Raw genomic sequence first — 22,637 nt, forward strand, 5'->3', positions numbered from 1 at the left:
CCCTTGAATTGATGTCTTACCAAATCTGAATTCAGTTCAGAGGTTAAAGAGTGAATTTTACCCTGCTATTTGCTCAGACATCTTTTTAAACATCTAAGTAAAGATCAAAATCATGTCAGAACTTTAAAATAGTCAATAAAATTCAGAATGTAGCTCATGGCAAGCAGAATGCTGGGTTTCATTCTGTAAGAAACTAAGAATCTACCAAAAGCCAGTGACATTTTAGCCTCGAGAGGTTGATCCTCTGAGTGAAAACATGTATTTTTTTACATGCAAACAATGTTCCACATCTGCTTTCAGGCTTTAATTTTCTGTCCCCTTCTTGTTTTTTTTTCTTTTTGGTTTTTCACTTAAAATCAATGATCTCTAAGGACTTGTCAATGGAATTCTCTCTTCCCTTAGGCAAGGAGCCCTTAATCGTTTTTTCATGCTCACTCTATCTGCCCTAGAGACAGCAAGATTTCTGCAACAATTGTCAGTTGGGAAGTGTAGATTGTGCTCATATGCAAAGAGTCCGTGAACACTCGCAGAAATCAGAGTGCTTCATGTCGAATAGCACCTGACGAATGATCACGTGCTAGAGATTAAAGGGAGATGCTTCTTGAGGTAATAAAATGTCATTTCAATGTGTTTATTTCATGACATACCATTTCTTTCTAAATGTATTAGGAACACCGATGGCATTTGAGTGAAAATATCCTGTGAAGTCCTAAAGATGCTTTTGGCTTTATAAGGGCTCATTGAGAGCCTTCCCAAGAGTTTATTTATAACTTAACCCTAATAAGGGAGGTATAACTTCAGAAGACATCCTTCAGAAATGGAAAGAGATGGGGAATTTAGGAACTGACCATTATATTTCACTTTCTGCCAAATATTGTTTTATTTTCTCTCAGTTTCTGTCTTTTACCGGTTATTTTTAGATATTATATTTTATGGGACTTTTTGGCAGCCCTATCAAAACCACTGCTGTTTTGTGGTTACCTGTGGAGGGCGGGGGTCAATCTTTCCCATTCACAATTTCTTTTGAAGTAGAGACTGAGGATGCCACACATGTACCAAGACAGTATGAAAAGGTTTATTTCTCACATAATGAGACTTTGTGGGGAGAGCAGGGTGGACACTCAAACCAGTTTGGAATGGCTCGAGCAAAGGGATAGATAATGGCTTTGTTTTTTATTGTGGTTAGAGAATGGGGCTGCTGTGAGCATTTCTGCGCAAGGCCCAGCCCAATTTGTTTTGAACTTCCCCACTGGCACCGGGAGACGGAGTTCCTGGGCCTTCTTATCGTCTTGCTCAGATGCAGGGTAAGAGGGGAAATTATATTATATATGTAATTTTCTGAGCTCTCTTTTCCCCTCTTTATCTAGATCAGCTTCCATTAGGGTTTCTGGTTCATTAAATAGGTCTCTATACACCTACATTTATGAGCTGCGTTCAAGTTTCTTACCCACAGGACTCCTGGGCCCCAGGCAAGTCAAAGATGTGACTGAACATTTATTTTCATGTCCCTGAACATTCTGTGACATGAAATGGAGAAACTGTCAAAACAGATTAAGAAATGGGAGGATAACTAAGGTGATGTCGAAGTCAAGTGAAAATGAGTTTAAAAAGGGATGATGAACAAGTATTGATAGATTGAATAAAATGAAGCCATAGAATTGATAAAACTTGGAAAAGTAGAAGTCATTGTTGACCTTGCATATTAGCATTTTCAGTAAATTTTGGGAATAAAATCTTTATAGATGGAAGAACACCTCTTCTAAGGAATTTGGCTGAGAGAGAGAGAGAGAGGTATCATTGCATTGCAAAGGCAATGGCTTTGAGTGGTAAAAAGGGGATATGACATATGACACAGGTGGAGGGGATGGCCTTAGAGAGCAGCATAAATCATTCATCCATTGTAACAGGAGGGAAGGCAGAATAGGAAAACAGGGACAGATGGCAGTTTTGTGGTAAGCACTAGAGGAATTCTCTTCTGATTACTTCCATTTCATAGTGAAATTAAAAGCAAGTCATTAGTGCACGCTTATGCCTATGTGGAAGGTATATAGCTTATGCCATCATTTGGGTTAAAGTCTTCTTAATTTTTCCCATTTAAGATCAGAATTGTTAGTATGAGAAACTATTTCCCATAATGTAAGATACACTTGAATCAGAGATTGCAAATTAGAGACTCAGTATCTGAAGTCATCCTGTAGTTTAAGCATTATACAATTTATTTTTATTATTTAAATATCAGAGAATTTTATGTTAAAATAAAATTTCACACTTCTCTTGAAACTTTTTAATTTTAAGTTATTTTTGAGACAGGGTCTCTCTCTGGAGTCACCCAGGTTGGAGTCAGTGGCTCCATAACAGCTCACTGCAGCCTTGAATCAGCCTTCTAAGTAGCTAGGACTACAGGAACACATCACCACACCCTACTTTTTATTTTTTTTTTAATTTTGTAGAGATGGAGTCTCACTACATTGCCCAGGCTGGACTCAAATTTTTCACCTCAAGAAATCCTCCTGCCTCAGTCTCCCAAAGTGCTGGGGTTATAGGCATGAGCCACCACACCTAGCCCTATACTTCTCTTTTTCAAAAATGGGTTGCCTGGTAGCACTGAACCATATTTCTGCATGACAATAGTAGCAAGTAGTAGGAAGGAGTTGAATAAAGCTGTCCCTTTAGACAGTACATTCCAATTTTATCCAGTCTCCAACACTCCCATTATTGCTCTATCATTGACTTGATTTATTCCTTTAGATTATGTTAGCTCCTGTAAAGGATTTGAAATTGAGGCACACACTTTGAATGCTACCACTCCAGGATGCATCATATCTACCATAGCCTTACAGTTTTTCCCGGGAGAGATCTGTGGCCCAACAAATATTTTCAGTTCTTTTCTTGTTGATCACATTGAGTTAAATGGCTGAAGAATAATAATACTCACAGAATGGTTCTCATACCTAAGTTTATTTCTATTTGGCATGGCATATCTTTCTTAAGAAAAAGCTTTGAGATGTTACTTTCCTTCAGAGCCTGTAATGGTTTGAATCTTATTCCCCCAAAAGATGTGTTCAATTCTAACCCTGTGACTGTGACTGTGCTTTCATTTGGAAATGGGGTCTTTGCAGATATAATTAAGGTGTAAGTTAAGATGAAGTCATACTGGATTTGAATGGTCCCTAAATCCAATCACTGGTGTCCTTGTAAGAAAAGACATGGAAACCGAGAAACAGAGACAGATACACTTATAGGAAAGAAAGCCATGAGACTAATGGAGGCAGGGACTGGAGGGATGCAGCCACAGATTGATGGCCACCACCAGAAACTAGGAGGAGGAGAAGAAGGATTCTCCCCTATGGTCTTCAGAGGGAGTGTGAACTGATGCCATGTTTATTGATTTCAGATTTCTAACTTCTAGAGCTGTGAAAATAAATTTCTGTTTTTCAAGCCATGCAATCTGTGTTAATTTGTTATGGCAACCTTAGGAAATTAATACAAGACTCGTATATCTAAATTTTTCTTCATTACTTTTTCCTTAAGATGCTTTGGAAGCCGTTTGCCATTCAGTATTTATACCTTACCTTTATCTTATTTGAAAGAGCTTTCCTTTTCAGCATTAAAGAAGAATCCTGCATTTGAATTGTGCTTATTGCATTTTATCAATGCTGAAGTAATTTAAACTCCCTAGGCAATCCGCAGTCACTTATTTTTCTCCAGTGAAATTGGTACATGTCTTTAGGTCTCACATTATACGCTTGTAGATTTCTAAAAATATAAGGTATCCTGCTGTGTTATTTAACTTTTGGACCATAAGAATATAATTATGCCATCCAATGATTAAAGGTAGAGATTTATTGTTTTAGTATATTTAGGGAAGACTAGGAGTGATTGTATTTAAGTACTATTTTTAGTGGATAAGGGTCTGAACCATCAAAATTAGTTGTTTGGTAAAAACAAAAACAAACAAGAAAATATTGTCTAAAGGCATTTTACCAGATGTAGAATTTTGTTCTAACTTAGAGGTATGAAATAAAAAGGACATTTATAAAATATTTCTCAAAAACCTTTATGTGCCAATTTTTTTTTTTTCCAAATGTTGGAAGTATTTAGTAGTAGCAACACTTTCTTTCAAGTAGTTTGGAGTATCGCTTATAAAGACAGCAATAAGATGAAGAGTGGACATAAATATAGTATACCAGAAATGAAGAACCATAGATATATCCTCACTCTCCATTGAACAGTGTATCCTTTTAATTTCTCATATATAACCATAGATTCTTGGTTCAATCAATAAGTAAACCATGCAAAAACAAATGCACTAGATATTGGGCTTTGTGAATTTCAATTACATGATTAATTACATGAAAAAGATCTGATGATTAAAGACTTACATGTTAGACCTAAAACCATAAAAACTCTAGAAGAAAACCTAGGCAATACCATTCAGGACATAGGCATAGGCAAGGACTTCATGTCTAAAACACCAAAAGCAATGGCAACAAAAGCCAAAATTGACAAATGGGATCTAATTAAACTAAAGAGTTTCTGCACAGCAAAAGAAACTACCATCAGAGTGAATAGGCAACCTACAAAATGGGAGAAAATTTTCGCAACCTACTCATCTGACGAAGGGCTAATATCCAGAATCTATAATGAACTCAAACAAATTTACAAGAAAAAAACAAACAACCCCATTAAAAAGTGGGCAAAGGACATGAACAGACACTTCTCAAAAGAAGACATTTATGCAGCCAAAAAACACATGAAAAAATGCTCATCATCACTGGTCATCAGAGAAATGCAAATCAAAACCATAATGAGATACCGTCTCACACCAGTTAGAATGGCCATCATTAAAAAGTCAGGAAACAACAGGTGCTGGAGAGGATGTGGAGAAATAGAAACACTTTTACACTGTTGGTGGGACTGTAAACTGGCTCAACCATTGTGGAAGACAGTGTGGCGATTCCTCAGGGATCTAGAACTAGAAATACCATTTGACCCAGCCATCCCATTACTGGGTATATACCCAAAGGACTATAAATCATGCTGCTATAAAGACACATGCACACGTATGTTTATTGCGGCACTATTCACAATAGCAAAGACTTGGAACCAACCCAAATGTCCAACAACGATAGACTGGATTAAGAAAATGTGGTACATATACACCATGGAATACTATGCAGCCATAAAAAATGATGAGTTCGTGTCCTTTGTAGGGACATGGATGAAACTGGAAACCATCATTCTCAGTAAACTATCGCAAGGACAAAAAACCAAACACCACATGTTCTCACTCATAGGTGGGAATTGAACAATGAGAACTCATGGACACAGGAAGGGGAACATCACACTCAGGGGACTGTTGTGGGGTGGGGCGAGGGGGGAGGGACAGCATTAGGAGATATACCTAATGCTAAATGACGAGTTAATGGGTGCAGCAAAACAACATGGCACATGGATACATATGTAACAAACCTGCACATTGTGCACATGTACCCTAAAACTTTAAGTATAATAATAATTAAAAAAAAAGAGAAAAAGATCTGAACATTTTATTAATTTAACATCCTGGTAACTGGAAAATTAAATGTAAGATGAAAGTCTTTCTTCCAAATGAATGATTCCATTAAAACATTTAATAATCTTCATATCACTGAAATATATTGTACTGTTAAAAACTTTCTGAATAATTAAACTGCTTTAATGGTTGCAAAGCCAGATATTTTCTATTATTTTTCTAAATGGATATATTAAATTAAATGTTGTCATTTGATGTGTATGAATGTCTAACCCTAATGGAGAAATGATTTTCCAGAATCTAAAGTCAGCTTTCTTAACAAAGGTAATCAAATCATAGTTATATTATTTTTGGTAATAACCTGTATAGTTACTTTTCAGAGATGTGTTAAATATTCAGTATAAGGCACTAAATTACCAGCATAGTACAAAGCTAAATTCTTTCATATTTAAAAACTATTAATATTTATTACCATAGGAAAAGTTTTTTTTTTTTTTTTTTTTTTTAATGGAGTCTCGCTTTTGCTCTGTAGCCCAGGCTGGAGTGCAGTGGTGTGATCCCGGCTCACTGTAGCCTCTGCCTCCTATGTTCAAGTGATTCTCCTGCTTCCCTATTAGGCTGGGATTACAGGAGCACACCCCCACACCCAGCTAATATTTGTATTTTTAGTAGCGATGGGGTTTCTCCATGCTAGCCAAGCTGGTCTCAAACTCCTGGCCTTGTGTACTGCCTGCCTTGGCCTCCCAAAGTGCTGGGATTACAGGCATAAGCCACCACACCAGCTGACATAGACTGTTTTTGCTATTGATTTTTCATAGAGAAAGTAGCAACTGAAAAACTTTAGAGATATTTTCCTGCAGATTGACTTTCTGTTGTCATTAAAAACCCTGATAATACCACCCTATCTAGATGGAAATTCACTAATAATTATAATACATAATAACTAACTCTGTCTCTATGGTTTGACTATACAAATCAGAACCAATTCCATTTAGTCAATTGACTCTGAGTAATTGGGATATGTTAGAAGTTTAATACACCATGAACATAAAGACAATAGCAACGAGAAATTAATTTTTATTATCAAATAACTGAATGCCTACTATGTTTCCAATACCAATGATATAGCAGCAATACCAATGATAGAGCAAGATCTGAAGGTTCATGACATTTATTGTCTGTGGGAAAATAAATGTTTCTATATAAGTGATTTTGTTTTTCTTTTATTGTATACATTAAGTGGGGCAGATGTAAATGTTGGGCCAAATCAAAAGCTTTGTGTTTTTTGCTTCTGTTGGATCTGATGGGCTAATTATTTTGCCCTTGTATTAAATATTTTCTTTACAAAGTTACACTAATACTTAGTTCCTTACCCCATTTCCCTGACTCCTGGTATTGGCAAAGATAGTGCAGTTTCTAAACACTTTTCACCCAGTTTCTCCGATGTTAATATTTTATATAAACATGGTACATTTTTCAAGACTAAGAAATTGACACTGGCACATTATTAACCAAAATTCTGCCTTATTTGGATTTCACCTATGTTTTCCCCCATCCTAATCTTTTTATTCTATGCCAGTATCCAACCCGGGTTGCCATATTGCATTTAGTGGTGCATCAGTTTTGTGATTTATTTAATTTAAAATATCTTTTGACTAACTAGAAATAATAAAATCTTGCCAATTTTCCCTATTCCTATTCATTTTCTATTTCCTAATAATTTCAATAAAATTACTGTAATCAAAAAAATTCCTTATGCCTGTCAAAACACTCAATAAATTTAGTGCCCTGCCGAGTTTCAGAGGGTAGGTTCTTTCCATTTAAATGCAAAACCAGAAAGAAAAGTTTAGGGAGGTAAAACAACATAATCAACAATTCTAAAGTTCATAAGACAATTGAAAGTCATAAGACCTAGTATAAAAATTACTTTTTAAATAAAATTCCAGAGAAATGTTTTGTACTTTAAGGTTAGAAATAAATTGAGCTGATTGCAACCTGACCTACAAATTCACGGTCTTCACAAAGATTGAATTCCTGTGTGTAGAAATTCGAAGTGAAGTAAGAACTACAAAGTTAGAGGTAGAAAGAGATCACATTATAAAAAGGTCAGCAAGAGGACTGGGAACTCTTACATGGGGCTTCTTGCATAGCTTCAGTCTTATGACCTGTGAACACCATTGTATTGGTGTGTTCTCATGCTGCTAATAAAGATATACCCAAGACTGGGTAATTTATAAAGGAAAGAGATTTAATGGACTCACAGTTCCACATGGCTGGGGAGGCCTCACAACCACAGTGGAGGATGAAGGAAGAGCAAAGTGATATCTTACATGGCAGTAGGCAAGAGCGCACATGTGGGGGAACTCCCCTTTATAAAACCATTAAATCTCATGAGACTTATTCACTATCATGAGAACAGCAGGGGAAAAACCCATTCCCATGATTCAATTACCTCCCGCCAGGTCCATCCCACAACATGTAGGGATTATCACAATTCAAGGTGAGATTTGGGTGGGGACACACAGCCAAACCATATCAACCATAAAGAATATCAAGGTATTGAGTGGCACTGTCTCTCTTATTTTCCCAAATTTTTGTGCATCACATAGCTTCAGTAGCTCATAGATTCGTTTCTCTTTGATTTTACTTTAGCTATGAAGACTTATGAATTACAAAGGATGTCAAAAAAAGTGAGTGGCTTAATGAATTTTCACCTTCTCCAGGATATATATTTTATCTTTTCTTTTTTTACTTAATTTCCCATTTTATTAGTATTTTTATAAGGAAATTATGCATATAGTAAAAAATTAAATATTACAGTAGAGCTAAGAAAAATAAGAGGTTCCCTCCTCTCTTTCCAGGCCCATATCCCAGAAGTAAACCCTTTCTTGTTTTTTTTTAATTTTTTATATTATTTCTACTTCTATTTTAGACCCAGAGGGTACATGTGCAGGTTAGTTAACAGGCTATATTGCATGATGCTGAGGTTTGGGGTATGATTGATCCCATCACCCAGTTACTGAGCATAGTTCCCAATAGGTAGTTTTTCAACCCTGACCTCCTCCTTCCCTTACCTCTCTAGTAGTTCCTGGTGCCTATGGGTGCCATCTTGATGTCCATGAGTACTTTTTTTTTTTTTTAAGAAAAAAAAAAGGAGGTCTCATTATGTTGCCCATGCTGGTCTAAAATTCTTGGGCCTCTCCTTGGCGTCTGAAAGTACTAGGACTACAGGCATGAGCCACCACGCCCAGCCTCATGAGTATGCAGTGTTTAGCTCCCACTTATAAGTGAGAACATGCTGTACTTGATTTTCTGTTCCTGTGTTAATTTGCTTAGAACAATGGCCTCCATGTATGTCTATGTTGCTGCAAAGGACGTGTTTTTTTTTTTATTATTATACTTTAGGTTTTAGGGTACATGTGCACAATGTGCAGGTTTGTTACATATGTATCCATGTGCCATGTTGTTTTGCTGCACACATTAACTCATCACACTGGCCATTAGAGAAATGCAAATCAAAACCACAGTGAGATACCATCTCACACCAGTTAGAATGGCCATCATTAAAAAGTCAGGAAACAACAGGTGCTGGAGAGGATGTGGAGAAATAGGACATGGTTTTTTGTCAGGCCTCTAAGCCAAAGCTATGCCATCATATCCCCTGTGACCTGCACGTACACATCCAGATGGCTGGTTCCTGCCTTAACCAATGACATTCCACCACAAAAGAAGTGAAAATGGCCTGTTCCTGCCTTAACTGATGACATTACCTTGTGAAATTCCTTTTCCTGGCTCATCCTGGCTCAAAAGCTCCCCAACTGAGCACCTTGTGACCCCCACCCCTGCCCGCCAGAGAACAACACCCTTTGACTGTAATTTTCCTTTACCTACCCAAATCCTTTAAAACGGCCCCACCCCTATCTCCTTTCGCTGACTCTCTTTTCAGACTCAGCCTGCCTGCACCCAGGTGAAATAAACAGCCTTGTTGCTCACACAAAGCCTGTTTGGTGGTTTCTTCACACGGACTCAAGAGAAATTTTGGTGCCATGACTTGGATCAGGGGACCTCCCTTGGGAGAGCAATCCCCCTGTCCTTCTGCTCTTTGCTCCATGAGAAAGACCCACCTACGACCTTGGGTCCTCAGACCAACCAGCCCAAGGAACACCTCACCAATTTTAAATCAGGTAAGCGGCCTCTCTTTACTCTCTTCTCCAACCTCTCTATCCTTCAACCTCTTTCTCCTTTCAATCTTGCACCACACTTCAATCTCTCCCTTTTCTTAATTTCAGTTCCTTACCTTTTCTGGTAGAGACAAAGGAGACACGTTTTATCCGTGAACCCAAAACTCCGGCGCCGGTCATGGACTCGGGAAGACGGTTTTCCCTTAGTGTTTAATCACGCGGGGATACCTGCCTGATTATTCACCCACATTTCAGAGGTGTCTGACCACGCCGGGACGCCTGCCTTGGTCCTTCACCCTTAGTGGGAAGTACTGCTTTTTTGGGGGCAAGAACACCCGATCCCTTCTCTGTGTGTCTCTAATCCTTCTCCACTTTCCTGGGGGACAAGCACCCCCCACCCCATCTCTCTGTGTCTCTGCTCTCTCTTTTCTCTGGGTTTGCCTCCTTCACTATGGGCAAACTTTCACTCTCCATTCCTCCCTCTTCTCCCTTAGCCCTGTGTTCTCAAAAACTTAAAACCTCTGCAACTCACACCTGACCTAAAACCTAAATGCCTTATTTTCTTCTGCAACACCGCTTGACCCCAGTACAAAATTGACAATGGCTCTAAACGGCCAGAAAATGGCATTTTTGATTACTCCATCCTACAAGATCTAAATAATTCTTGTCGTAAAATGGGCAAGTGGTCTGAGGTGCCTGACGTCCAGGCATTCTTTTACACATGAGTCCCTCTCTAGTCTCTGTTCCCAGTGCAACTCATCCCAAATCTTCCTTCTTTCCCTCCCGCCTGTCCCCTCAGTCCCAACCCCAAGCATTGCTGAGTCTTTCCTCTTTCCAATCTTCTTTTTCTACAGATCCATCTGACCTCTCCCCTCCTCCCCAGGCTGTCCCTCACCAGGCCGAGCTAGGTCCCAATTCTTCCTCAGCCTCCCTCCCCTATAATCCTTTTATCACCTCCCCTCCTCACACCTGGTCCTGCTTACAGTTTTGTTCCATGACTAGCCCTTCCCCACCTGCCCAGCAATTTCCTCTTGAAAAGGTGGCTGGAGCTAAAGGCATAGTCAAAGTTAATGCTTCTTTTTCTTTATCCCAAGTCAGATAGTGTTTAGGCTCCTTTTCATCAAATATAAAAACCCAGCCCAGTTCATGTCTCATTTGGCAGCAACCCTGAGATGCTTTACAGCTCTACACCCTAAAAGGTCAAAAGACCGTCTTATTCTCAATATACATTTTATTACCCAATCTGCTCCCAACATTAAATAAAACTCCAAAAATTAAATTCCAGCCCTCAAACCCCACAACAGGACTTAATTAACCTCGCCTTCAAACTGTACAATAATAAAGTAGAGGCAGCCAATTAGCGATGTATTTCTGAGTTGCAATTCCTTGCCTCCACTGTGAGACAAACCCCAGCCATATCTCCAGCAAACAAGAACTCCAAACGCCTGAACGGCAGCTGCCAAGGGTTCCTCCAGAACTCCTCCCCCAGGAGCTTGCTACAAGTGCCAGAAATCTGGCTACTGGGCCAAGGAATGCCCACAGCCCAGGATTCCTCCTAAGCCATGTCCCATCTGTGCAGGACCCCACTGAAAATTGGACTGTTCATCTCACCTGGCAGCCACTTCCAGAGCCCCTGGAACTCTGGCCCCAGGCTGACTGACTCCTTCCCAGATCTTCTCGGCTTAGCGGCTGAAGACTGATGCTGCCCAATCGCCTCGGAAGCCCCCTAGACTATCATGGATGCTGATCTTCAGGTAACTCTCACAGTGGAGGGTAAGTCTGTCTCCTTCTTCATCAATACGGAGGCTACCCACTCCACATTACCTTCTTTTCAAGGGCCTGTTTCCCTTGCCTCCATAACTGTTATGGGTATTGACGGCCAGGCTTCTAAAACCTCTTAAAACTCCCCAACTCTGGTGCCAACTTAGACAACTCTTTTAAGCACTCCTTTGAGTTATCCCCACCTGCCCAGTTCCCTTATTAAGCCGAGATATTTTAACTAAATTATCTGCTTCCCTGACTATTCCTGGGCTGCAGCCACACCTCATTGCCACCTTTTCCCCCAGTTCAAAGCCTCCTTCACATTCTCCCCTTATATCTCCCCACCTTAACCCACAAATATAAGATACCTCTACTCCCTCAGTGACCAATCATGCACCCCTTACCATCCCGTTAAAACCTAATCACCCTTACCCTGCTCAATGCCAATATCCCATCCCACAGCACACTTTAAAAGGATTAAAGTCTGTTATCATTCGCCTGCTACAGCATGGCCTTTTAAAGCCTATAAACTCCCCTTACAATTCCCCCATTTTACCTTTCCTAAAACTAGACAAGGCTTACAGGTTAGTTCAGGATCTGTGCCTTATCAACCAAATTGTTTTGCCTATCCACTCTGTGGTGCCAAAACCATATACTCTCCTATCCTCAATACCTCCCTCCACAACCCATTATTCTGTTCTAGATCTCAGACATGCTTTCTTTACTATTCCTTTGCACCCTTCATCCCAGCCTCTCTTTGCTTTCACTTGGACTGACCCTGACACTCATCAGGCTCAGCAAATTACCTGGGCTGTACTACCACAGGGCTTCACAGACAGCCCCCATTACTTCACTCAAGCCCAAATTTCTTCCTCATCTGTTACCTATCTCAGCATAATTCTCATAAAAACACACGTGCTCTCCCTGCCAATTGTGTCTGACTGATTTCTCAAACCCCAACACCTTCTACAAAAACAACAACTTTCCTTCCTAGGCATAGTTAGATACTTTCGACTTTAGATAACTGATTTTGCCGTCCTAACAAAACCATTATATAAACTCACAAAAGGAAACCTAGCTGACCCCATAGATCCTAAATCCTTTCCGCACTCCTCTTTCCGTTCCTTGAAGACAGCTTTAGAGACTGCCCCCGCCCTAGCTCTCCCTGACTCATCCCAACCCTTTTCATTACCCACAGCTGAAGTGCAGGGCTGTGCTGTCAGAATTCTTACACAAGGACCAGGGCCGCATCCTGTAGCCTTTTTATCCAAACAACTTGACCTTACTGTTTTGCCTAGCCCTCACGTCTGCGTGCGGTGGCCACCACTGCCCTAATACTTTTAGAGGCCCTTAAAATCACAAACTATGCTCAACTCACCTCTATAGTTCTCATAACTTCCAAAATCTATTTTCTTCCTCACACCTGACACATATACTTTCTGCTCCCTGGCTCCTTCAGCTGTATTCACTCTTTGTTGAGTGTCCCACAATTACCATTGTTCCTGGCTCAGACTTCAATCTGGCCTCCCACATTATTCCTGATACCACACCTGACCCCCATGACTGTATCTCTCTGATCCACCTGACATTCACCCCACTTCCCCATATTTCCTTCTTTTCTGTTCCTCACCCTGATCACACTTGGTTTATTGATGGCAGTTCCATCAGGCCTAATCGTCACACACCAGCAAAGGCAGCCTACGCTATAGTATAAGCCACTAGCCTGCCTCTGAGAACCTCTCATTTCCTTTCCATTGTGGAAATCTATCCTTAAGGAAATCACTTCTCAGTGTTCCATCTGCTATTCTACTACTCAGGGATTATTCAGGCCCCCTCCCTTCCCCACACATCAAGCTTGAGGATTTGCCTCCGCCCAGGACTGGCAAATTGGCTTTACTCAACATGCCCCGAGTCAGGAAACTAAAATACTTCTTGGTCTAGGTAGATACTTTCACTGGATAGGTAGAAGCCTTTCCCACAAGGTCTAAGAAGGCCAACATGGTCATTTCTTCCCTTCTGTCAGACATATTCCTCAGTTTGGCCTTCCTACCTCTATACAGTCCTATAACAGACCGGCCTTTATTAGTCAAATCACCCAAGCAGTTTCTCAGGCTCTTAGTATTCAGTGAACTAATGGTCTTTTAAAAACACACCTCACCAAGCTCAGTCACTAACTTAAAAAGGACTGGACAATACCACTTGCCCTTCTCATAATTCAAGTCTGTCCTCAGAAAGCTACAAGGTACAGCCCATTTAAGCGCCTGTATAGACACTCCTTTTTATTAGGCCCCAGCCTCATTCCAGACACCAGACCAACTTGGACTGCGCCCCAAAAAACTTGTCATCCCTACTATCTTCTGTCTAGTCATACTCCTATTCACCGTTCTCAACTACTCATAAATGCCCTGCTCTTGTTTACACTGCTGGTTTTCACTGTTTCTCTAAGCCATCACAGCTGATATCTCCTGGTGCTATCCCCAAACCACCACTCTCAACTCACTCTCAAAGTAAATAAATAATCTTTGCTGGCACAGCTATGCTGAACCTCCTTAGGCACTCTCTAGTTAGATGTCCTAGGTCCTCCCAATTCTTAGCCCTTTAATATCTGTTTTTCTCCTTGTCTTATTTCGTTTAGTTTTTCAATTCATACAAAACCATATCCAGGCCATCACCAATAATTCTATACGACAAATGTTTCTTCTAACAACCCCACAATATCACCCCTTACCACAAAATCTTCCTTCAGCTTAATCTCTCCCACTGTAGCTTCCCACGCCACCTCAATCCCGCTTGAAGCAGGCCTGAGAAACATCGCCCATTGTCTCTCCATATCACCCCAAAAAAATTTTCGCCACCCCAACACTTCAACACTATTTTGTTTTATTTTTCTTATTAATGTAAGAAGACAGGAATGTCAGCCCTCTGAGCCAAAGCTAAGCCATCATATCCCCTGTGACCTGCACGTACATGGTTCCTGCCTTAACTGATGACATTCCACCACAGAAGAAGTGAAAATGGCCTGTTCCTGCCTTAATTGATGATATTACCTTGTGAAATTCCTTTTTGTGGCTCAATCTGGCTCAAAAGCTCCCCCACTGAGCACCTTGTGACCCCCACCCCTGCCCGCCAGAGAACAACACCCTTTGACTGTAATTTTCCTTTAACTACCCAAATCCTATAAAACGGCCCCACCCCTATCTCCCTTCGCTGACTCTTTTCAGACTCAGCCCGCCTGCACCCAGCCTTGTTGCTCACACAAAGCCTGTTTGGTGGTCTCTTCACATGGACGCGAGTGAAAGTTTTGTTCTTTTTTTATGGCTGCATAATATTTGATGATATATATGTACCACATTTTCTTCATCCAATATACCGTTAATGGGCACCTAAGTTGATTTCATGCCTTTGCTATTGTGAATAGTGCTATGATTAACATAAGATTTCCTGTGTCATTTTGGTAGAACGACTGATTTTCTTTCGAAAATATACCCAGTAATGGGACTGCTGGGTTGAATGATAGTTCTGTTAAATTCTTTGAGAAATCTCCAAACTGCTTTCCACAGTGTTTTGACAAATTTACATTCCCACCAACAGTGTATAAGCACTCCCTTTTCTCTGCAACCTCACCAGCATCTGTTATTTTTTGACTTTTTAATAATAGTTATTCTGACTGGTGTGAGATGGTATCTCATTGTGGTTTTGATTTGCATTTCTTTGGTGGTTAGTGATGTGGAACTTTTAAAAATGTGTTTGTTGTCCCTTGCATGTCTTGCCCACTTTTAAATGGGATTATTTGTGTTTTGCTTGTTATTTTGTTTACATTCCTTATAGATTATGGATATTAGAGCTTGGTCAGATGCATAGTTTGTGAGTATTTTCTCCCATTCTGTAGGTTATCTGTTTACTCTGTCAATAGTTTGTTTTGGTGCACAGAAGCTTTTTGGTTTAATTAGGTCCCCCTTGTCAGTTTTAGTTTTTGCTACAATTGCTTTTGAGGACTTGGTCATAAATTATCTACCAAGGCCAGTGTCCAGAATGGTGTTTCCTAGGTTTTCTTGCAGTATTCTTATGATTTGAGGACTTACATTTAAATCTTTAATCCTTCACGGATTAATTTTTATATGTGGTGAAAAGTAGGAATCCAGTTTCATTGTTCTGCATATGGCAAGCCAGCTATTCCAGCACCATTTATTGAATAGTCGATCCTTTCCCCATTGCTTTTTTGTTGTTGGCTTTGTCGAAGATCAGATAGCTATAGGCGTGTGGCTTTATTTCTGGGCATTCTATTCTGCTCCACTGGTCTATGTGTCTGCTTTTGTACCAGTACTATATTGGTTACTGCAGACTTATAGTATAGTTTGAAGTTGGGTAATGTGATGCCTCCAGCTTTGTTCTTTTTGCTTAGGATTGTTTTGCCTATTCAAGCTTTTTTTTTTTTTTTTTTTTTTTTTCCATATACATTTTAGAATAGTTTTCTGTAGTTCTCAGAAAAATGACATTGGTAGCTTAATAGGAATAGCGTTTAGTGTGTAGATTGCTTTGGGCAGTATGGCCATTTTAATGATATTGATTCTTTCAATCCATGAAGCATAGAATACTTTTCCATTTGTGTCATCTGTGATTTCTTTCAGCAATGTTCTGTAGTTCTTCTCATATAGCTGTTTCACACCCTTAGTTAGATGTATTCCCATGTACTTTATTTTCTTTGTGGCTATTGTATATGAGATTGCATTCTTGATTTGAACCTTATTAGTGTACAGAAATGCTACTGATTTTTGTACATTGATTTTGTATCCTGAAACATTACTGAATTCATTTATTAGCCCCGGGATTCTTTTGGTAAAGTCATTAGGGTTTTCTAGGTATGGAATCATATCATCAGCAAAGAGAGATAGTTTGACTTCTGTTCCTATTTGGATGCCTTTTATTTCCTTTTCTTGCCTCACTGTTCTAGCTAAGACTTCCCAGAGGTAAACTGTTTCAGCATTTCTGTTTTGTTTTTTTCTGGTGGCTACCTGTGAAAATCTAAACAATATATTTATACCACTTTACTAGCAACTTATTAAATTCTCTCTGGAAAAGATAGAGGGGAACAACACACACTGGGGCGTATTGGAGGGTGAGGTTGGGAGGAAGGAGTGGATCAGAAAAGATAACAAATTGGTACTAGGCTTAATAACTGGCTTATGAAATAATATGTACAACAAACTCACGTGACACGTTTACCTATGTAACAAACCTGCACACATACCCCTGAACTTAAAATAAAAGTTAAAAAAGATGGAAATTTACTCTGTATTTCTCCATCTTACTCTTCTACTTCAGCCTGGATTCTGCTATATTCCCATGTTTTGATAGTTATTATTTTTACTTTTCTCACAAATCACCTGTGTGGTTTAATAACTTATTAAATACTCAATTCATGTTTTACTAGTTTTAGGCAATGCTTCTCTCTCATTTTGTACAATTAGATTTAAAATTACAAATATGGAAAATATTATCATTCATTGAAATCTTACTAAAAGCTCAGACAAGTAGTCTTTCCTCACGTAAACTTTGTATATGTCTTGTTACACTCGTTCCTAGGTATTTTTTCATTGTATTGCTAATATAATCGCAACCTTTGCTTCCTTTGCAGGTTTGCTTCCTAATGGCTATTCTTTGCATATATTGGAGACAATTGCTTTCCGATGTTACTTGAAAACTCAGTTACCAAATTAAATTATCTTATTATTGTAGATCTTGTATAATTGATTTTCTTTGGTTTCTAGGCACACAAAAATTTCAGTCACATGTAATTACAGTTTAATCTCTTCTATTTTAATGTTTCAATATATTTAATTTTCTTCTTTCATACCAGTGCATTGTTTAATACCTCTAGTAAAATGTTATATTACAGTGCTGTCAGGAAACCTGTTTGCCCTATCAATGTCTTTAACTTAAATGCCTCCAGTGTTTTCCTATTCAGTATAACACTGGCATGTTGTTGTAAGAAACTATCAGTTCTTATTTTATGGAGGATTCTTTTAAAATTAAAAGTGTTTCCGGGTGTGGTGGCTCATGCCTGTAATCCCAGCGTTTTGGGAGGCTGAGGCAGGGAGATCACTTGAGCCAGGAGTTCGAGACCAGGCTGGGCCATATGGTAAATCCCCATCTCTACTAAAACTACAAAAGCTAACCAGGCATGGTGGCACACGCCTGTACTACCAGCTACCTGGGAGGCTGAGGTGGGAGGATCACGTGAGCCCATGAAGTCAAGCCTGCAGTCAGCTGTGATTGCAGCACTGCACTCGGGCCTGGGCGAAGGAGTGAGACCCTGTATCAAAAAAAAAAAAAAAAATTGTGTTAAGTTTCTGTCAAATGCTTTTTCAGTGTTTATGGAGTTTATCATACTTTTTTCCTATTAAAAAGTTAACAAGTATTAACAAGATGAATTTTATTAACTGTTTTTCTGTTGTTAATCTTTGAATACCTGGAACAAACCCCACTTGGTTTAAGTAGTAGACTTTCAATCATCTCTCTGATTATTTTGCATCAGTGTTCATAAGTGAGATACAACTGTATATTTCTTTTAAAATCAGGTTTAATTTCAGTTACAGTAGATTCAGAGGGTAGATTTTGTTATTGTTGTACCAATTATTCTGTACCTATGTATATGAAGGGTTATAATTCCTCATTCCACTTATGTCAGTTTTGGCCATAATATGTGCTTTGACCATATGACAGTTGGGACACAGGCTACTCATTGAATGAAATTTAAGGACCACCAGCCTTTCCCTCTGTCATGAGATGAACATGTCCTTGATAGGTGATGCTCCTTCAACTTGAGTTTCGAAATGAAAAAAAAAAATGGAATATATAAGCAGGCAAGTATACAAGGACATGAAATATAAATGAGAAATAAATCTTTGTCCTTGTAACTCAATAAGATATGAAGGCATTTATTACTGTAGTATAACTTTCTTGAGATTATTCCTAGGCATTTAATCATTTTTGCTATCATTTTAATTGCAGTCATTTCTTCCATTATTTATTCCTAATGGTTGCTTTTATATATATAAAGGAAATTGATTTCTGATACAGCTCAGAATATTAGAAAGCTTTCCTCTTTTTCTTGTTATCCCAATTAGATTAAATTCCATGGTAATTTTTCTTGTGAAGTCACCTGCCTGGGACTTATGCTTTTTATGGAGGGTAGAGTATCTCTTTGATAGTTTTAAAAAATATTTTTTGGTGGGGAACTTTTCTTTTTAGACCTTTTATCTTTTATTGTCAGTCTTGGTAAGCTGTATTTTCTCAAAAAATTATTCATTTATTTCAGATTTTCATATTTCCTAGTAAAAAGTAATTCAAATTTGTTGCTTCTCTTTTAAATAATTTCATCTTTACTTTGTTTTAAGCTTCAAAAAGTTTTTACTTTCATTGGCACAGCAAAATGTGTGAATAATTTCAAATTAGCATCTAAAATTGTAACATCAACATGCAAAAATAAAAATCAGTATTTATTTGGATCAAAACATAGTTAAATTATGTTTTTAATAGTTACATATAAGAAATGCATTTTCCAAGTGTTAAAATAGATGACCATTTATGTTAAAACACATGCCTCAGTTTTGCTTGTTTTTTTAGTTGTTGTTGTTTTTTATCTTTTTTATCCATTGGAAAACCTCTACCTTGGAAAAAGTAGAGAAAACTTCATTAAAAATTTTGAAGCTGATGATATGTGAGGCATATGACAAAATCTTTTATTATCATTGTAGAAAAACAGATACAGCAGTCAAATCAAAGATAAATTTCAAGGTGGACGCTAGTTTCTTTATTGCAGGTTTAGCAATAAACAAAGAAATACAAGGCAATTTAATATTTCTTCAATAATAAAGAAATATTGATTAGCCACATTTTAATCAATAATTTAAAGCATGACAGTAACTGCTGCTAAAGTTTGTGGCTGACAAAGAACTGGGTAAAATAACTAATATGATGGATGACAAAAATGATGATTTGAAATGATCTTGATAATTTAGAATACAAGTGTGAGATAAAAGAGGCAAAATTTAATGAGATAAAGGTAAACATCAGAACTTTGGTAAAAAAAAATTGTCACAGTACAGAATGAGGTTTAACAGCAGTAATGTGACTATAAGTTTTAGTTCACCATCATCTCTATTTGAACCAATGATATTTTGATGGTTTAATGCCTAAGAGCCTAATCAGTTTGGATTAATAGGAATCCAAGGAACAGATTGTCCAAAGTACATACCTAGTCTTTGTGCTGGACAAACTTTTTTGGGATTATTGTATTCAGTTTTGAGTCTCATTTTAAGAGAAAGACTTAAAACTGGAATTTGTCAAATGGCCATTTGGATTGTGAAGCTGGTGAGATTTAGAAATCTTATCATGAAAGGTAGTTTTAAGAATCTGAGACTTTCAGTGTGAAGAATAAAAGACAAAAAAAGGAATTTCTCTTCCAGTAAGTTTTCCATGAATCTCTGGGTTTGCCCAAGGGCCCTCCCCTGTGCCAGTCTGATATACTGTACATTGATTCACTCATTCCATTAAACATTGTATAGAATGTCTGCCATATGCCAGGAGGTATTCTACACTCTAGGCACATAGTGGTAAAGAAAACAGATGAAATTCCTGCTCTCAATAACTGACTCTATGTGGGAGTCACAGATAGTAAACAAGTATATACATTCGTGTTAAGTGCCATGCAAAAGTAAAACGTGCGTGGTAATAAAGAGTAACTAAAGAGGGAGTGCTTTTTAATATCTTGGTTATGGACAGCCTCTTTGAGAGGTGACTCTTGATATAAACTACAGGAAGAAATCAGCCAGGGTGTAGGCTTGTCACCTTCCTTGCAGACGGATTTGTAAAGGCAAAGGCCTTCTGTGGTAGGAATGTGCTTGGCTTATGGGAGGAGCAAGGGATGGAACAGCAGGAGAGGAAAGTGGAAACATAAGCAAGACTATTTCTTGTTAAAAGTGTAAGCTGTGGTAACGAGTTGGATTTTATTCAGGGTATATGAGAAATTTATGAAAGATTTAAACAGGAAAATTCCATAGCTGTGAGGCTGCTCTGAGGAATATTGGTCTTTCTGATTACTTAAATAGGAAAAATAGTTGGAAGATGAGGATGTCTATTTCTGCTGTAGGGAACGGAAGCAAAGAAATCTGATTTGTAACAACAGTGGAATGGACATGCAGAGAGAAGCAGAGATGTAAGACTGAGAAGGAGGTGTTTCTTTGTTCACTGTGGTACTCTATTCTGTTGTCCTAGTTTATTCCTGACTGTATTCTGACCTTGAATGTAAAGAGATGATACCTGAATCCTTGTAATAAACCATTTTTCTTCTTTTTGTGTTTCCTCAAGTTAACTAGTGTTGATTTTTATTACCTGCAAAGAGGAGTCCTAGGATTCATTTTCAATTTGTGGTCACTTGGTGAGCAATTTAAGTTACTTAACTTCTTTAAGTTCTAATTTCATTCACCTTGAAACAGATTTGATACTATTTTAATATCTGTTGATAGTACAAATACAGATAATGCAAGTAGTATTGGGTTCTTCTCTGTTTAGCTCTCATTCATCATGGCCACTCCAATGTAGAGGGTAGCCATGTTGGAAACTTGGATGGGAGAAAAGGCCAGGTGAGTCGCAGGCTAGCTCGTTTTGGGAAGAATAAGTTCCGAAGTCCCCAGTATTTTCTCAACTCAGTCAACCAAATATGACCCTGAAAAATTCCTGAAACTGCAGCCTATGACCTAGAAGTCCAAGCCAACTACAGGACCCAGACTCATGGAGATATTTCAGCTAGAGCTGACAACTGTTACCAGGTGGCACTAAGCTATAGTTGGGACCAGAATGGCTACATCTTGCATCTTGACACAACCCCGTCACATGAAACCTTGTGCAGGTTCAACCTAGTCCTTTAATTATATTTGCAATAACATTACTTCATTTATTACACAGTTGAAATTTTTATACATCAGTTATTACATTGTCATGGGATTTTACTATAATAATAACTACCACCAAGTTATTAAGAAAATTAAATGAGATTGTATAGATGTAAAGTTCTTGGTGTAGCAGATTGCATACTTGATAAATGTAAAATAGATATCAGTTATTTTCAAAATTATCGCTATTATAATTAAAGGATCAGCATATAAAGGAATCGAAACTCAATATGTTTAATAGTAATATTTCTTATATAGTTGGGAAATAGGGTTAGTACAAATGCTGAAGTGATAATCTGTGAAATTTATTTATGTACATTATTCTTTCCTCATATATCCAGGTTAATTGTGTTGGATGTATATTTAATACTTCCAAAAAGCGAATTGGCAGTGGACTTGCTCTGTTGGCATTATTACTCATCTATATGCTCTCTCTATGCCTAGAATGGTATTACTTTTACTTTTCTATCACCACACTGATCTCTTTTATAAGAGAAAATCTTTCAAAATGTGAACATTTGGCATTTAGTTAATTCATTTTAAAGCACCCATCTTCTTTACTTGTATTCATTTCCCTTGATATATAAAGTCTGTAGACTCTATGCTACTTAGGATTTGTAAAGCAATTACTAAATGTCTTTGATATTTATAAAGGATCTGAAGCTTTCAGAGTGATTAATTATTGATTACCCAAATGAATCAACCTATCAGGCCATAATAAATATTTAATATTTTTTAGAATGAAGTGATCTATTTCTTGAGGATTTTAAAAATGATATTGTTCTTCTGTGTGTTTAAAATTTCTAGTGTGCTGCACTGCAATCAGATATAATCTCTTTTAGTGAATAGGTTTTTTGTTCCTTATATCATATTTAATTTGTTCTTTTAAGCAAACTAAGCACATAATGTAGTTAATAATCATACATTTCTTATTCAAATTTAAATGGTTTTACATTTATCTTTGGGATTTTTTGTGTGTGTCTGTATTAACAAGCAAAAAATTTCTGCTTTATACACAACCATATTTAAATGTTTTAACTGTTCTAATTAGGTATGTCAATCAGTACAAAGTTACTTCTCAATAAATGATTGATCCAGATTAATATTTGTAAAAAATTTGTTAAACCCAAACAAATGAGTGCTTTTACCTGTCTCTATCAAATCAGTGGTCTCCATAAACAAATTACTATTCATTCATGGAAAGCACCAAACTACTCAACAATAAAA

The sequence above is a fragment of the Nomascus leucogenys genome, chromosome 10 (genome assembly GCF_006542625.1).
Source record: "Nomascus leucogenys isolate Asia chromosome 10, Asia_NLE_v1, whole genome shotgun sequence".
Taxonomy (NCBI): Eukaryota; Metazoa; Chordata; class Mammalia; order Primates; family Hylobatidae; genus Nomascus; species Nomascus leucogenys.